Raw genomic sequence first — 18,702 nt, forward strand, 5'->3', positions numbered from 1 at the left:
TAGAGCAGGCTTGTCCAACCCGCGGCCCACGGGCCGCATGCGGCCCAGGTCGCCTCGTAATGCGGCCCAGTGCCCACCCCAACCATCGTGCCAGAGCCAGCGAGGAGGAGGAGGAGAGGCAGGCACGAGGCAGGGCGAGGCGAGCGCCAGTCCAAGCAGCAAGAGAAAAGGTGGGTGCCGTCAGAGCACCACCTCTTGTTGTTGCTGCCGCCGGCACCGCCGCCGCTTCTGCCCCCACCACCCCCGCCGCTGCTGCCCCCGCCGCTGCCGCTTCTGCCGCCGCCGCCACTTCTGCCCCCGCCACCACTTCTTTCCCCGCCACCGCCACCGCTTCTGCCCCCGCCACTGCTTCTGCTCCCGCCGCCACCGCTTCTGTCCCCGCCGCCGCTTCTGCTCCCGCCGCCGCCACTGCTTCTGCTCCCACCGCTCCCGCCCCTTCTGCCCCTGCTGCCACTGCTGCTTCTGCCCCCGCTGCCAATGCCCCCACGGCGGGGGCAGAAGCGGGGGCGGCAGCGGGGGCAGAAGCAGCAGTGGTGGTGGGGGAAGAAGCGGCGGCAGCAGAAGCAGCGGCGGCGGGGGCAGCGGGGGCAGAAGCAGCAGCGGTGGCGGGGGAAGAAGCGGTGGCGGCAGGGGGGCAGAAGCAGTGGCGATGGTGGGGGAAGAAGCGGCGGCGGAGGCAGAAGCAGCAGCGGTGGCGGGGGAAGGCTTCTGCCCCCGCCGCTGCTGCTGCTGCTTCTGCCTTCCAGTCCTGCCTCATCCAGCCGGGCCATTTGCAGGAGGAGAGGTAGGCGCGAGGCGGGCGAGCTTTCTCCCCCGCCCTCCGCAAAATTTGGCCGGAAAATAAACTGTGATAAAAAAACTGTGATAAAAAAAGCATGATAACAAATAAATAATTTTTAATAAATAATTAATAATAAATAATAAAAACACCTCACTAACTTCATTTCCAAATAAATTTAATATGTTAACTATGTTTTCTATGTTTTGGGGATGATCGGGTATCGTTACTGTTATTTTATTTTATGTGCGGCCCAAACCAAATTTTCATCTTCTAATGTGGCCCAGGGAAGGTGAAAGGTTGGACACCCCTGATCTAGGGGAACGATAGAAAGGCATCATACTCCGATTAGTGATTTCAGGAGAAATTTTCTTTTTTTATTATAGAGAATGAGATAAATGGTTAATTGGAAAAGAATGGACAAAAGATACAAGTATGATGATTTAAAGTAAGATGAAATAAATAAAATAGAATTAAGAAGATCGAAAAGCGGGGAGAAGTTATATAGAAGATATAGAATGGTAAATAAGATAGGTAATGGTATATAAGATGAGCATGAATTTAATTGAAGTCTGTAGAAAGAGAGGTAATCTGGGGCCAAGCCTCTTTCTAAAAAGAAGTGTTATGTTTTTGTGTTTTGTGTGTTTATGTTTGGTTGAGAATTAATAAAACCTTGGAGGAATGTCAGATGAGAATAATTGTAAACAAGTCAGAGGGAAATATAAATACGATGACTATAAAACAGATAAATATAGAAAAGAAATGTAATTGAATAAGAGTAAAGAGTAATAATGAGAAATTTGTTAAAAGATATTTATGTGTCCATATGGAAATGGGATAAATTAGAATTATGCGGTATAAAATAATGTTTTATCTGCCTTGTAAAGATTTACAATGGAAAGAGGTTTTATGTTTTCAATGCGTAATGATGTTTTGTTTGTCTTTAAAATTAATAAAATTTGTTTCAAAAAAAAAAAAAAAAAGAAATCCCGGAAGTGCCTGGTTTCAGCCTTTGGAGGGCCTCTAGAGCCCGGGGGAGGCTATTTTTGCCCTCCTGGAGGCTTGGGGGAAGCCTCTGCACCGTCAAGAGGCCAAAAACAGGCGCATTTTGGCACTTCTGGTATTTCCAGAAGGCCCATTTTTTGGCTCCTGAGGCTGAGAGGCTTCCCTCAAGCCTCTGGGAGGGCAAAAACTGCTTCAAATGGGCCAAAAATCATCTGGGAGATGAGCACATGCACAGTGCAGGTAAATTTGGCTGGTGCTTGCGTGCCCGCACAAATGGTTCTGCGTGCCACAGGCTTGCGATCATGACTTTAGAGCAACTGCTTTGTGGGTGAGGGATGGCACTGATGTGGTAAACTAATTCCTTTTTTGTGCAATGTGCAGGATAGTTGCTGCTCTCAGACTGTTTAATCCCAAACCCTCAAGGAGGCAATCTTCATGTCTTCTTTTTTTTTTGGGGGGGGGGGGAGGAGGCTGCTGACATTGTTTAAATATAACTGCCTCACCCCTATACTAAAGACATTGCAGAAAAATGCAACCTGGTTTACAGCAACTGCGGGGTGGCAATGCATAACTGCAGACTTGCCCAGCTGCTGTCCTTCGTTATTGCACATTTGGCAACAATTGTTCAAATGCAACTTCTAACTTCTTATTTGCAGCAGCCAATACTCAGTTTGTCTGCAAAAGGACAGACTATATGTTCTATGATGGGTATTATTACATATTTATTTCTTGCATGGAGTAGCCAGGGGGTGACAACAGTTCATTTAGTGACCATTCAAAGTTACAACAGCACTAGGGGAAGAAAAGCAACTTATGATCATGTGATCAACATCCAGACACTTAGCAACTGACTCATATTTATGACCGTTGTGTCTTTTTTTGTGACTTTTTGTGACTTTCTGACAAGCAAAGTCAATGTGGAAGCCAGATTCACTTAACAATCATGTTACTAACTTAACTGCAGTGATTCACTTAACAACTGTGAAAAGAAAGATTGTAAAATGGGGCAAAGCTCCCTTAACAAATGTCTCACTTAGCAACAGAAATGTTGGCCTCAGTTGTGATCGTAAGTTGAGGACTACCTGGATTTTGTTGCTTCAGGATCTACTGTAACTTGATCTGATTCAGGGTTTTGTTTTGTTTTTTGCACTTTCCTATTAATCAGTTGGAAGTAGAGCAGTTATTGGCTCCTATTCCCCCACTTGTTCTCTGAGTTCTGAGACCTGTATAATGAACAGAGTCACACCATGAGTTTTAAAAACATTTGGGGGATTTGGGGAATGAAAACAATGCTGGCTGGAAGCGGCTTCCGTGTTTAGAAGAAAGAAGATACAGGAATTGAAATTGATAAAGTACAGTTTAATTTTACCTCCTGAGCAGCTTTTTATTTAAAGGTAGTTCTCCTGCCCTTTCAAAATATGCTTTTTGTCATAATTTTTCAGTGAAACAAAAGCAAATCCTAACAAGAGACCTATAGGTTTGTAACCATCTTTTAATGTTTCTTTAAAAAATAAGCACTGTTTTATTCACTGAGATTTCTCTATGCTTTGCAAAGAACACCTTGGGCAAAGTGTTTCTGTTATCCAGAAAGGGAAAAAGAAAAATCCCCCAATAGCTCATTTACCTTCCTTAGGGACAATGAACCTGATCCAATGTTACTTGCGCACTTTTCTCTAAAATATTATTTTGCTATTCTGTTCTTTATCTCCTTACTGAACCTTTTGTATTTTAAAAAAGGGGACAGATCTGAATCCATACAGAACATCCCCTTCCCCAGTATTCTCCCATTGCAAATACATTAGCAGAGAATTGGTTTTTTTTACTTCCTTCTCAGGTCACTGAACTTCTGTTGCATCTTTCCTAGCTTTTAAAAAGAAATTTCCTCATCTACCTACAGTGATTTCTTAGAAAAGAAAAGTTGTTAATCCATGATAAAAACACAATCTATAACTCACAAATGTCCTCAAACCTTTATTAGAATCCATCAATTGGCATAAAAGCACTTGCAAGGTTTGGGGTTCTTCAGAAATTTTTGGGTAGGTTGTCCAAAATAAGAAGACCAAGAAAGAAGCAGGTAAGTCCAAAATCTAGGCTGAAGCAAAGCTATATTTTTATAGAGCATTGTCAGTCCAGCGGGAGCAATTGGGAACTTGCACGATGAAAAGTGCCAGAGATGCACTGAGTTGATCAGCAAGAGCCAAGTTCACTTCCTGGACAGATCTAAAGCCACGACTGGTGACTGATAGTTTAATCTTGGAATACCAATAGTAATAGCACTTAGACTTATATACCACTTTACAGTGCTTTACCGCCCTCTCTAAGCAGTTCAGAGAGTCAGCATATTGCCCCCATCAATCTGGGTCCTCATTTTACCCACCTTGGAAGGATGGAAGGCCTGGTGAGATTTGGGCCTGGTGAGATTTGAACTGCCAAATTGCTGGCAACAGGCAGTCAGCAGAAGTAGCCTGCAGTACTGCATTCTAACCACTGCACCACCATGGATAAAGACTACACCTGGATCTGTTAGGTGTTGCAGATATTAATTGCAGTGACTGAAATTATGAAACTTAAAGTCAGGCTGTATCTCAGTTCATCTACAGAAAACAGATGAGATGTTAGAATAAAACTTATAGGGAGAATTGGATCCTGTAGGATCAATCTGATCAGCCTCCAAATCCACAATAAAACATTATTGTTGCTACATTCCTGGTTTTTATGTGTTTTTATTTCAGTACATTTCCTAGCTCTTGTTTGTGAAATACCTTGAATTTTTATAAGGGGGTGTATGAATATTTTAAATAAATGCAGAAAAAAGTGTCTGTGTTAATTTATTTTGATGCAGTATAGGTTTAACTGTCTTGCAGAGAAACAGATGTTCCAGGGGGAAGAAGGGTAGGCATTCTGAAAGTTTCATGGTACTGTAGCTTATGGTGGCTTAAAATGTAGCATCAGCCTCTTTCAAATGACAATTCCTTTAAACTGGAACTTTTTTTTTAGCAGCCAGTGCTTCTGGTTAATGACTTGCTCTTTTTTTCTGTAAAGAAATATATCCTTTAGATTGGAGGTACTGTCTCCACTTGATATTTTATACAGTATTGAAATGTATGTATACAGTAAGGATTTAGAGTAAAGACTTTCTGTGACTATTTCCTTCTATTTATTCAAATGTATTCCTTTCAGATACACTTGTCCTTACATCTCTGAGAGTCTTCAAAGTACAACAAAATGAAAGTGAAATAAAAATGAAAGATGGTGCAGAATTGTTGTTTTTAATCTGTGCATGGCATTGCTGCTACAATTTAAAATTTGGCTATAAATTTTAAATCTATGATGTGAAATTTATATGCATGAATTACCAACCTTTGTGATGATTCAGTAACTACTGCAATACTCTTGGCATTTTTGAGAGAGATATGAATAATGGCTTTGAGAGCTGAAGAGTCCTCTGGTGTGTATTTAACCTCGAGACTATTACCACTTTCCTCCATAGCCAAATGAATGTGATAGAAAAACATTTACAATTGAATGAGGATTCATCTTGAATATTACTGAAACATGCCTTGGATTTATGCAGATACGCTCTAGGAGGAGATACATTTTCAATTAGCAGTTGGGATTTAGCATGGTACATACTGAATGAAACAGACCTTGATCATAATCTGGTTTATTAAGACATATCTGTGGTTCAACACCATTGAATAAAATTCAGTCGTTGATGTATTGAATTGAGTAGCTGATGTGCCAGAGAAAAAGACACTGTTTGATTCATTGCACCAATATCAAGCCCTGATTAATAGCACTGCCAGGTGCAATAAAATTTCAAATGATATGCCTATTTTAAAAAGTAAACACCTAAATGATAATCTAATTCAGTAGTTAATTATATGCCTGCTTTAATAGCTAATGTGTCAAAGACAGTGCTTAGATTATTTGTACTCCTATGAAGTTATTTATACCATCATTTCAGGATCTAGCATTCTTAGGATCCTACTGTGATGGTTCCTTTTTGGGAAATGAAGGAAAGGTCAGAGGCGGATATCTTTAATGGGCCCAGGAGTCAATAAAAAAGATGAAGCAGTCCCAGAGCAATTCTGGAATTCTGGACCCAGACAGAGAAATATTCCAGTGCTTGCTCAAAAAGAGAATTAGGAAGCATAAATTTATCGGAGATGGCTACAATAGTGAATTGGACAAATACATTTCTACTCACTAGTCCAGCCCAATATAGATAGTCCATGACATACAACAATTTGTTTAGTGACTGTTCAAAGTTATGATGACACTGGAAAAAGTGACTTACGACCATTTTTCACACTTATAACTCTTGCAGCATCCCAAGGCTCACATGATTAACATTCAGATCCTTGGCAACTGACTTCTATTTCTGGCAGCTGCAGTGTCCTGGGGTCATGTGATCATCTTGTGCAGACAAGCAAAATCAATGGGGAAGCCAAATTCACTTAACAACCATGTTACTAACTTAACAACTGCAGTGATTCACTTAACAACTGTGGCAAGAAAGGTTGTAAAATGGGGCAAAACTCCCTTAACAAATATCTCGCTTAGCAACAGAAATTTTGATCTCAATTGTAGTTGTAAGTCGAGGACAATTTATACCATCCAAATTGCTGGTTTGGTAACATGGAAGCCCTTTACCCCAGAAGACCATTCATGTTGTTATGAAGAAGATCTTGCTAGAATTCCTCATCATGTTTGGTCCCCAGGACACCTTGTCTTAACTTAATACCAGGGGTGGGATTCTACCAGTTCGGACCAGTTCTATAGAACTGGTTGTTATGATTCTGCACAGTTCAGAGAACCTGCAAATTGTGCTCCTGGCTGCCCCCCCCCTTTTTTTTCTTCCTGAGCCCCAGGGAAGCCTTCTATGAGCAAAAACGCCCTTCAGGAGGCTTCCCTCGGGCCCAGGAGGCCGCAAAATGAAGCATGGGGGGTTGCTGAAAGCCCCCCATCTGTGCTCCATTTTTTTTTTCTTCCTGAGCCCCAGGGAACAAAAATGCCCCCCCCCCGGAGGCTTCCCTGAGGCCCAGAAGGCCCAAAAAATGGGGGGGGGGGTGCTTCAAAAAAGCCACGCCACCCAGTCACATGACCATCCCACCTAGCCATGCCCACAGAACTGGTTGTTACAAAATTTGAATCCCACCCCTGCTTAAACTCAGGCCTTGATTGGACCGGGATGTCTGCTCACCTGCTAAAGTGAAATGACAAAAAGTGTGAATCAATCCCTTGGAAGTGATTGTAAGCATTTGGTTCCTCCTATTTGTTTACTCCACTAAAATTGTGGCCTGTTTTATCTACTGTTCCATTTCTAAAGTGTTAGATCTGGTAGATCGGTTCTGGGTAGATCGGGTCACATTGAGAGGCGAGACTCCAAAGTGTACATTCAGCTCTTTATTGCATGTATAGAACAGTTCAAGACCTGCAAGCCGCTTGGCTTTATTCAGCTGGCCGGCGGCTCGGCGGTCAATGGCAGCGCTTCGAATCTCCCGCGATCAGCTCAGCCAATCGCGGTAGGTTCTTAGCGCACCAATCACAGGAGTTCAGTTAGCCAATCACGTCGCGGTCCGTGTGGACCAATCAGAATGCGAGGTTACAAGAATGTTAATATAGAACACCCCTCCCTCATGGTTTTGTCCGACATAGCGTGGTGATGTAGTCGCGCAGGTAGGCAGGGCTCCGTACCTGCCTAGTTGACTTGCGCGGCTCAGTCTGTGTGCGATCGTCGGCCGGTTCAGCCGGGCTCCGCGTCGCTCTCAAACCCTTCGATGGAACCGCCTGGAAGGGTGAGCCGGGCCTGTCGCTGCAGCTCCCGCCCCGTCTACCTGGGTCGGTCGAGCTGCAGTCCCTGCTGTTCCCACCTGGTCTTTCCAGGCTGGTTGAACTGGCTTGGCTGCTCCTTCCAGGTGAAGCTCCCATCTGCAACAGCTCGAGGTCTGCTGGTAAGTATGGCTGGTTTATTTGGGGGTTGCTTTCTCTAGGTGGGGGGTGTTCAGCTTGCGTTTGGGGGTGTTCTGTTAGCATTTCTGGCCTTTTATTGTCCCCCTGCTTGGTTGTTGTGGTCCCCCCCCTGCTTTCTGTGGTTGTTGTTGTCAGGGTGTCGGGGCTGTTGGCGGCTAGCCTGGACCGTAGCTGGTCGATGTGCCGCTTCCAGCTTCTTCCATCAGTGGTTTGGAGTCTGTATGACCGGGGACTGGTTACTTGTGTTATTTGCGCCGGTACCCAGAGTGGGTCTCCCGTGAAGTTCTTTGCGTAGACCGTGTCCCCGATGTTGAATGCCCGGTGCCTGCTGGAGGAATCTGGGGGTTTCTCTGGGTTGTAGGTAGGGTGTAGTTGGTTCAGCGGGGACCTCAATTTCCTGCCCATCAGTAGCTCTGCTGGGCTTTTATTTGTGGTCGTGTTGGGTGTAATATGCTGTATGAGTAGCATTCTGTTTATTTTTTCCTGAATGTCGCCGGTTTCAATTTTCTGGATGGTTTTCTTCGTGCATTGAACCATCCGTTCTGCTCGTCCGTTCGCCGCCGGGTTAGCCATCGAGGTTAAGGTGTGTCTGATGCCCCGTTCGGCCAGGTATTTTTCAAATGCCAGTGCCGTGAACTGCGGGCCATTGTCCGACACTAAGACATCTGGCAAACCGTGTGTCGCAAAAAGTCTGTTAAGTTTATCAATGATGGCTTCTGTTGTTGTTGTCCTCATGGTGCTTACCTCCAGCCAGTTGGAGTAGGCATCCACGGTGATGAGGAATGTATGCCCCTATTGGGCCCGGCGAAGTCTATATGTATTCGCGACCATGGTCCCCTGGGGGTTTCCCATTCCAGGACTGGAGCGGCGTGGGGGGTGGACCTCGTCTCTTGGCATCTGTTGCACCCGGCGACCCATGTCTCGATTTGCTTGTCCATCCCTGGCCACCAAGCGTAACTTCCGGCCAGGGCTTTCATCTTGACTATGCCCGGGTGCCCTTCGTGTAGCATTGCCAGTACTCTTCTCTGTAGTGTCTCTGGTATGACTACCCGGTCTCCCCAAAGTATACATCCTTTCTGTGTGAACAGCTCGGTTTGCCAGTTCCTGAAGGCTTTGAACTGTTCGCTGCCATCGTTTTCCAGCCACCCCCTCTCTACCCAGCTCAATACCCGCGCCAGCCACTTGTCTTTATTTGTTTCCCGGGCAATGTCTGGTGCGGTTAAGAGCAGGCTGGGTAAAGTCTCTATTTGCAGGGTTGTTGTTGTGGGTGCTGGATCGTTGTCCAGGTCTGGTAGGGGGGATCGGCTTAGCGCGTCTGTGTGCGGAATATTCTTGCTGGGTCGGTGTGACAGTTCGTACGAGTAGGCGGCAAGGAACTCGGACCACCTCGTCATCTGGGGTGACAGGATGTTCGGGGTGGCTTTGTTCCCTGCCAGTTTCCCAAGCAGGGGTTTGTGGTCTGTAATGATTGAAAAGGTCCTACCGTAAAGGTATTCCTGGAACCTTTTCACTCCGGAGATGATGGCGAGGGCTTCTTTGTCCAGCTGGCTGTAATTCCTCTCTGGTTTGGACAGCATTCTCGAGAAGAAGGCGATGGGTGCTTCCTTCCTGTCAGGTAGCGTGTGACTGAGGACTGATCCAATGCCAAAGGGCGACGCGTCGCATGTCACCGTCAGCGGCAGGGTCTCGCTATACTGGATCAGGACTGCGTCTGATGTTAGCAGGTTTTTGGTCTGTTGGAATGCATTCTCCTCCCGCTTCCCATAAGTCCAGGTGGCTGCTTTATCCAGTAGCCTGTGCGGGGGCTCCGCCGCGGTCACCTTCTGGGGTAGGAAAACATTGTAAAAGTTAAGCAGTCCCAAAAATGCCTGCAGTTCCGCCTTGTTCGTTGGTGTGGGGGCTTCCTTAAGGACTGAGTTTCTTTCCAGTGGGGTAGATTCCGTGTCGGTCTAGGAGGTACTCCAGGAATTCGACCCTTTCGGTGTAGAGTTGGCATTTCCCTTTTTTGACTTTAAGGCCGGCGTCTTTGAATTTTTGCAGCACCGCCCTTAAACAGGTTTCCAATTGTTTCTTGTTGGCGGCTGCGACCAGCACATCATCAAAGTAGGGGACCACTCCTTTTATTCCCTGGAGGAGTCTTTCCATGAGGCTTTGGAAGACTCCTGGGGCAACGCTGACTCCGAATTGGAGTCGGTTGCATCGGAATGCCGCCCGGTGTGTGACAATCGTTTGTGCTTCAGCTGTCTCAGCATTGACCGGCAGTTGCTGGTAGGCTTGCACCAGGTCGAGCTTTGCGAAGACCCAGCCTCCCCCCAGTGAGTGCAGAAGGTGCTGTACTACTGGGACGGGGTAGGCACTTTGCTGCAGTGCGTGGTTGAGGGTGGCCTTATAGTCACCGCAGATTCTTATGGAGACATCTGGTTTGATGGGGGTGACTATGGGTGTTTCCCAGAGGGCATGGTCAATTGGCTCTAAAACCCCTTGCACGATGAGCTTATCTAGTTGCTCGTCGATTTTGGGTTTGAGTGCGAATGGTACTCGCTGCAGTTTGAGGCGGATCGGGGCGACATTAGGGTTAAGGTTGAAGGAGATAGGGGCCCCTTGGTACTTGCCTAGGGTGTTGTCGAAGACCTCCTGGAAGTCCCTCACGAGCGTCGCTTCCCAGTCAGCCTCGTCTGTGTGGTGGATGCCTGTCACTTCTATTCCCAGCGGGGGGAACCATTGCAGCCTGAGTAAGCTGGGGCGGTCTTTGTCTACGATTGTGAGTGGTAATACCTCGGTGTGGCCTTTGAAGGTGACTTTAAAATGTCCGATGCTGGCTACGGCGATGTGGTTTCCCTGGTAGTCCTTCAGAGTTAGTTTTTGGTCATCTAGCTCACGGCAGCGGATGGTTGGCACTAGGCGCTTGATTGTGCACCAAGAGACCATGGAGAGGTAGGACCCGGAGTCCACTTCCATCTTGCAGGGCTGGTCTTCGATGCCTACCTCCACGTGTACCTTTCGGGCGTCAATGGTCGATGAATGGCCGATGACGACCGTCTGGTGGGTTTCTTCGCGTCGCTGCACTTCGCTGAGTCATCTGCTCTGGCCGTCGCAGCTCCATTGGCTCTCGGCTTGGCGGTCTCGGTTTCTGGGGGGGGTTCCATCTCGTCGTCGGGGGCTGTAGTTTTTCTTGTTCCGGCACACCTTGGCGATGTGCCCCCGCTTCTCGCAATGTCAGCAGATGGTGTCGAGAACACGGCATTCAGAGTGGGGGTGGTCGCCGCTGCAGCCAGCACAATGGAACCCTGACTTTTGTCCCCTCCGGTCCCACCGATCGCATTCAGCCTGGAGCTGGTGGATCTCCTCTTCCTCGTCGTCGGTGTCGGACTGGGAGTCGATGTCGCCGTGATGGGTGGTTGTTTCTCGGTGGCTGGCTTCTGCGGGTCTCACCGGTGCTGGAGTTGCTTCGTTGGTCGATGGACGTTCCGTTGCGTTCGCCTGCCTCATCCGGGCCACTGATTTGCGGGTGGCCTCGGCTGCGGTTGCCTTGGCGAGGGCATTGGTGAGGGAGATGTTGCCTTTAGCCGGCTCTGTAGTACAAGGTCTCTGAGCCTGAGGACGACTCAGTTGCGTAAAGCCTCGTCCAGTTCGGTAAACCCGCACAGGCCCCCTAGGTTCCTTAGTTGGGCCACAAAGTTGCCAATGGTTTCGCCCTCGCGCTGATCTTGCCGGTAGAAGTCGTGCCTTCGGATGAGTATGGGCACGGCAGGGGCATAATGGTGGCGCAAGATGGGCTTGAGGTCAGCCCAGTCCATTTCCTTCACGTCAGCGGGCTTGGCCAGTGCCTTGGCCATCTTGAATAACGCGGGCCCACAATGTGTCAAGAACATGGCCCGTTTTCTCTGCCCGTTGGCATCCTTGAGATTGCTGCACTCCAGGAACATCTGGAAGCGGTTGGTGTAAGATTCCCAGTCCTCGGTGGCTGGGTCGAATGGAGCGGGTGGCGGGGTGCTGCTGGCCATCTTGCTGGTCGTTCGCGCCGTTTGCCACGTGCTGGGTGGTTCCTCGCCTCACGATCCCATCCTCGTCGCCAGTGTTAGATCTGGTAGATCGGTTCTGGGTAGATCGGGTCGCATTGAGAGGCGAGACTCGAAAGTGTACATTCAGCTCTTTATTGCATGTATAGAACAGTTCAAGACCTGCAAGCCGCTTGGCTTTATTCAGCCGGCCGGTGGTTCGGAGGCCAATGGCAGTGCTTCGAATCTCCCGCGATCAGCTTGGCCAATCGCGGTAGGTTCTTAGCGTACCAATCACAGGAGTTCAGTTAGCCAATCACGTCGCGGTCCGTGTGGACCAATCAGAATGCGAGGTTACAAGAATGTTAATATAGAACATAAAGGATAAGCAGCAAGCCCAATTAAAGAACTACTTTATCCTACTTTATGGAAGGAGAGCATAATAGTGGCAGGAAGTTATTATATAAATCCAATTTCCCTCCCAAAGAAGTTTAGTTTCATTTAATGCAAACATTTGAGTGGGGGGTTTCATTTTAGCTCAATGAAGAAATCCCATTAGATTCTAAAGGCCTATATTTATGAAAGCCCATAAACTAGGGCATAATTAGGGATGGTAAAAACATTTCCTTTATCTAGATTCTACCCTAGAGTTTTGTCATGCTTTGCCAACAGACCTCCAAATTGGAATTTGAACAATAATATTAGTACTCTGGTGTTAAATTATGTTAAATTAATAGGAAGTTGTGATTTCAGATTGCATAAGCTCATTTCAATTATTATACAGTAGGGCAGGCAATTTTGTTTGGATGGGAGGATAATTTTCAATTTCGAAGGCATTCTTGAGTACAGTCTGCCACAAAACATCCATAACAAGAAACCAATCCAGTGAGGTTCTTTCCCAACACACACATGATGCTGTCTGGAACACCTGCTTATCATTCTTATTTCTGTACAGGTACGATAATTTACAAATCATTTGTAGAATACTTTAAAAAAAAATGTTATAAGAATGCTTCTGGGGACTATGTGAATTAAGAGCTATTCCTATAAATAGAGTGATAGGGAGGCTGTAATTTTGCATAACACCTTCTCATTTGTATATTTGTTTTTTTAGTTAACTCTAAAAGAAAAAAAGTGATATAGTTATGAGAGTCTAGTACATGCCAGAAGACAAGCTTTTAGGCTTATTAATATTCCCAGACAGTACATGGGATGCAGGAATTTTAAAGGGTAGACATCAGCCATTTCCTTCAGCAAACTCAGTTCACAAAGCTCCTTGGGGCAGCTTCACATGTACTGTGCTCCCTGAGTGTTTGATTCAGTGATCTGGCACTTGTCACATGTTATTAACTCAGTCTGGTATTCTTGGAGAGTTTGTCAGTAATTTCCGTCTTTGCTTTTATTATTCAGTAAGGATACGTTCAGACATGGTGCCCATTCTATTAAATAATGGATTAACCCATCTGCACCAGTCATGCAATACGGCAACTGGCAGCTTTTCCATTTTGATGATTCAAGAGACAGCATTAATAATGATAGGACCACCATTTCCCAGGATAGTCTTATTTGTCCTTCCTAACACTGGGAGGGGTGATACGCTTTCACTGATGAAGAATTCCATTTGTTCAGCTTTCACCTTGCATCAAAGTATGGCCTGATATGTATTGTAACCCAGATGTGGTGCTCCTGGCATGCTGCTATCAGCATTTGCCAGCCTAGGGGGCAGGGCAGAGAAATGCCATCACAGTGAGCATAGAAACACAGAGGGCTGTCACAACTATAATTTGTTTCTTTTATCTTTAAAGGTAGGTAAGAGGCATTGGTTTAAGTGCACAATAGGTCATAGGTGTCAAACTCACTGCATCATATTGCTATCATGTGACATTTCACTACATTTTTCCCATTCACAGAGCTGGGGTGGGCGTGGCCTGTGCATATCAAGGGCTAATATATATTTATAATATTCTCTTTATCAATCACTAGCTTTTCATTGTCTAGAAAATGTCATTGCTGTAACACAGTTTTGTGATGAAAAATGGATAGACAATTAAACATGGAAAAAATCTATTCAGAAATTCTCTTTGTATGGAAAATAAATGCAGCTATAGATGTCAGAGATGAAAGGCGAGTTATTATTTCCAGTTGAGAACAGTATTACTTTCTCAGCCAAGACACAGAAACTGAGTGGACTAACACTGACTATTAGTTCAACACCTTTCACCACAGGTGTGTAGAGCAGGGTCAGAACAGTTGGGTGACATGGACAGCTCTCTTCTGATCAGGGGAGGTAGTTAAAGTAGTACAAGTTCCATTAGGGAACTGCCACTGCTATCCTGTAGGACAATGTCTGTCAACCTTGGCAACTTTATGATATGTGGATTCTAGCTCCCAGAATTCCCCAGCCAGCATGCGACGGCATCTGCTATTGAAACTGGTCGTACTGTTCTGTCTAATTGTAGAATTACTCTTGACTGGTATCTATCATACTCTCAAATGCCTTCATCTGGAGTAGTGTGCAGTCTAACAGAATTCCATGTGATATACTCATTGTAAGTTACAAGTATCAGCTGTGCAAATGATATGAATTGTGAGGGAGAAAAAAATGTGTGAGAGTAGGAGTTGAGGATTTATGCTTTGATGAATACATCTGGACTTTTCACACTTGATTTGGATAACTGCAGGCATTTTATTATAATTAATTGGAAGTGCATTGCCTTCTCTACTAACAATGGATAATAAAGTGTAATTGAAAAGTTACATACAGTATTACGTCTTTTATTTGTTTTGGTTTTTAATAATTTATACTGTACCTGCCTCCTTGTATATTTTTTGGTTTTATTTTATAATAATATATATCTGCTGCAATCAGTCAGGCTGTTGAAGTTTGTAGTAATTAAAAAACTACAACAAGGCATTCAGAAATTAAACATTAATGATAAGACTAAGAAAAATAAAACTACAAATCCATAGCCAAAAATAAAATCAAACAATTATGGTCATCCTGTCAGTCAACAAAGCCTTCTGGAATAAGTCATTTTGAAAAGTTTCTAGAAAGCTAAAACTTTGAGGGCTAGCCTAACTTCAAAGGAGAAGCTATTCAATAATGTGGAATTCCCACACCTATGAAAATCTACCCTATGTATTTCATGGAAACAGTTTCTCCTAGGGTAACACAGATTAAACACTTGATTCAGGTTTGAGGAAGCAATTCTACAAGTATTTTGATGCCAAGCCATGCACTCAGAAGCTAATAGGAAGCCAGTACAAGGCCTAGATGACAGATGTGATGTACTTATAGTGAGAAACACCATCAGTAACTGGGCTGCTACACTATGGACTAAATTGAAACTTTCAAAATGCCTTAAAAAAAGAATTGAGCAGTTGTTTTACATACTGTTTTTCTGCTGAATTTAAATACAAGATAATAAATCATTTACCATATCTGATACCATATTAAAGAATTTTAATAAAGAAAATAAAAGAAGATTAAAAACTAATATGAACTATATAACGTGAGAGAAAGAGAGGAGAGAGAAAGAAAGAAATTAAAGGAAATAAAAACTGAAAAGTGCAAAAGAGGAAAAGAATAAAAGAAAAATAGAAAAAAGATGCAGAGAAGTAGCTTCCAAATTTCTTCACAGCAGTTACAAATACAGTCATAAATGTACATTTTACTTTATAGTTACAACATAGCTCCCTTCTTTCTGTAATCTATCTAATCATCAAAAGCATAAATCACAAGTTCATTTTTCTCTGTTTCTTATTTTCCAAGAAACTCAAGGCTACATATATTTTTATCTCTTTTATATACATAACTTAAATACATCCAGTTTTGGTCACCATGATATAAAAAAGATGTTGAGACTCTAGAAAGAATGCAGAGAAGAGCAACAAATATGATTAGGGGACTGGAGGCTAAAACATATGAAGAATGGTTGCTAGAATTGGATGTGCCTAGTTTAATGAAAATAAGGACTCGGGGTGACATGATAGCAGTCTTCTAATATCTCAGGGGCTGCCACAAAGAAGAGGGAGCCAAGTTACTCTCCAAACATCTGATGGCAAGACAAGACACAAAACTAATCAAAGAGAGAAGCAACCTAAGGAAAATTTCCTTACAGTTAGAACAATTAATTAGTGGAACGACTTGCTTCCAGACACTGTGGATACTTCAACACTGAAAGATTTTAAGAAGAGATTGGATAACCATCTATCTGAAATGGTAAAGGGTTTCCTGCCTGAGCAGGGGGTTGAATCAGAGGTCCCTTCCAACTCTGTTATTCTATTCTATTCTATTCTATTCTATTCTATTCTATTCTATTCTATTCTATTCTATTCTATTCTAATTTCTATTCTAATTTCTATTCCTATTCCTATTTCTATTTCTATTCTAATTCTATTTATAGCTTATAGTAAGAGGAGGCTTATATGATTATACACTCTTTGTTTTTATTGTTTATTATTATGGTATACTGAGTACGTTATCCGTCCGAGGTTTGCTCAGAAGTATGCCTATTTGAGTTCAATGGAATTTACTCCCAGAAAAGCATGCAGAAGATGTCCCAGGCATGCCGGGTCTCTCGGAGTGGATGACTGATGAAAAGAGCAGGTCTTAACTGACATTCAACATCTTCATTTTTTAGCACAGTGGATTCTTAGAGATTAACATCAGCAAACAACTGTTTGCTTTCTGGATTTGACATATCATTAGGCATTCCAGAAGATCAAATTTTCTTTCATAGTATCTATAAGAAAATACAGTGCAAAGGTTGACAGCTCAGTTATGAAGAATTAATTTTAACTGGCCATTTGATACGACCAAAGCTAGTCTCCATTTAAGGTGTATGTTTATTCACAAATTGATTCTTAGATGTTTTGTGTTTAAGAAACAATGTTTTAGAAGTACTATGAGAATCATACTACAATATTCTGTGGCTTAAATCTCAGAAATATACCTAAGGTTTTAAGGTTAAATATACCTTAACATACCTAAGAAGAAAGTTATGAACCGTAGAATGAAAATAATAATAGATCCAGCCATTGGACATGAAATGTTGCATTTAAGCTAAAGAATCAAGGGACCCAAAATTGACATTAGAGAGAACAAGAACAAAAAGAAATAACAATAACAATGGAAGACAGCACACCTAAAAAGAATGATACCACTTCCGAAATATTCTTGGTGAGTTAGATGAGAAAAGAAATATTGTATAATAATTTCCAAGAGTCCAATATAAAAGAAAAAATATATTAAACACATTTTAGTGAAAGTAGAAATCACATCTGCTAAACTAGTTTTGGCCAAAGTATAGGAATTGCAGCTGCTGAGACCTCAGTATTCATTTTAGAAGCTTAAGCATCACATATGGTATTTCACAGTTCAAGTAATACAAAGCATGAAAGTAGACACATTCCTGACAAGGAAGTGATGAATAATTTTACAAAGCAGAAAAGGCTACTGCTATTCCCCAAAGCTGTGGCTTTAACATGGGAATATGAATGGATATATTACACACCCCTACCAACATTATGTAAAAATTAAAGTTCATCATATTATGAAAAATACACTTAATTTACACTGTGGTTAGGAATGTCCATAGGGAAAGGATGTTAATATCTGCAAGATGGTGGCTGTGGCTTCACAACTGAAACTCCATGCCTTTTGTACACATAGTAAAATTATACACGTTGTCAAAGGGAGACATGTTCATTCAATCATGATATTTTGCCCACCATTTTGTAGATGTTTTGCTCACTTACAGATGCTAATAGATATCAGCAAAGATGGTTAGATGGCCGTTATATTCAACACTGTTGTCAGTATTGATTTTGGGGGACAACTGGTTCCAGCTTCAATCTTTAAAGTAGCCTTACAGAAAACATGATGTGATGTGGAGACACTGGATCTTTGGAAGCCATGTTCTTTGTTGCCATTGCCCTGACTTACTAGGATTGTATAACCTGGGGCAAAAGCAGTGCACAGCTGCATCCCTCACACGACTTTTCTAGATGGAGTAATACTTCCTGATAAGAATTTGATTTGAGGTTTTTCCTAGGCAGGGGTGGGTTTCTACCAGTTCTGTTCACCTCTGTAGAACCGGTAGCTCTCAAAAGCAGCATAGAACTGGTTCTATGTCTACTGATGTTTTTGCCCACCCGGGCTCTTACCTGATCTTTATTTCCTGATTTTTCAACTTCACCTGCCGAACGAGGCACAGCTGCAGTTAAAAAGGCAGGAAAAGAGGGCTGTTTCAAAGGCTTCATGTCTGCACACAGCATGCTGATGACGATTTACAGGCGCGTGCCTCACAGTGTGCTGGGAAGCTCGTAAATCTCAAACCAGTAGTTAACCCTGTTGTATCCCAACCCTGTTCCTAGGCCTTATGTTGCTGTTGTATACCTTTGGGTCCAGGATTGTTTTGGACAGCTATGCTAATGGCTGGAGAAGATGAATCTGAACATGAAAATAGAAGTCCTAATGAAGTTCTTAGTTTAGAATGGAACAGTTTTGTCTACTGCCAAAACTGTGTGGTGGTCCTGAAAGAATGTTTAGAAATGGCAGCTAGTGCTAATTCCATAAATTTCATTGCTTACCAGCAAACGTTTTAAGAACATATTGCATCAACTGTATGTTTACTGAGCTCTGATTTATTTCTAGGCCAATTTCAAGATATTGATATTACCTTTAAAACTTAAATAGCTTCAGGCTGGGTGGTTAATTTCATCCATACAACCTTACTGTCTTCTATGAAAGCCTGCTATATGTTCCATGACATGAAGCAGTTTATTTGCTGGGAACAGAAAAAGCATTTTTGTTTTACATCATTCAAGATAAATTGGTACCATTTCAGCTTAATTGCAGGTGGATAGTAAAAATATTTTTATTTTGCATGGCTAATACTATTTGTTTCTTAGATCTACATTCTGTCTTCCCTCTAGAAGCTG

Source organism: Pseudonaja textilis, chromosome 2 (assembly GCF_049901715.1).
Source record: "Pseudonaja textilis isolate UNSWEBS1 chromosome 2, rPseTex1.2, whole genome shotgun sequence".
Lineage (NCBI taxonomy): Eukaryota > Metazoa > Chordata > Lepidosauria > Squamata > Elapidae > Pseudonaja > Pseudonaja textilis.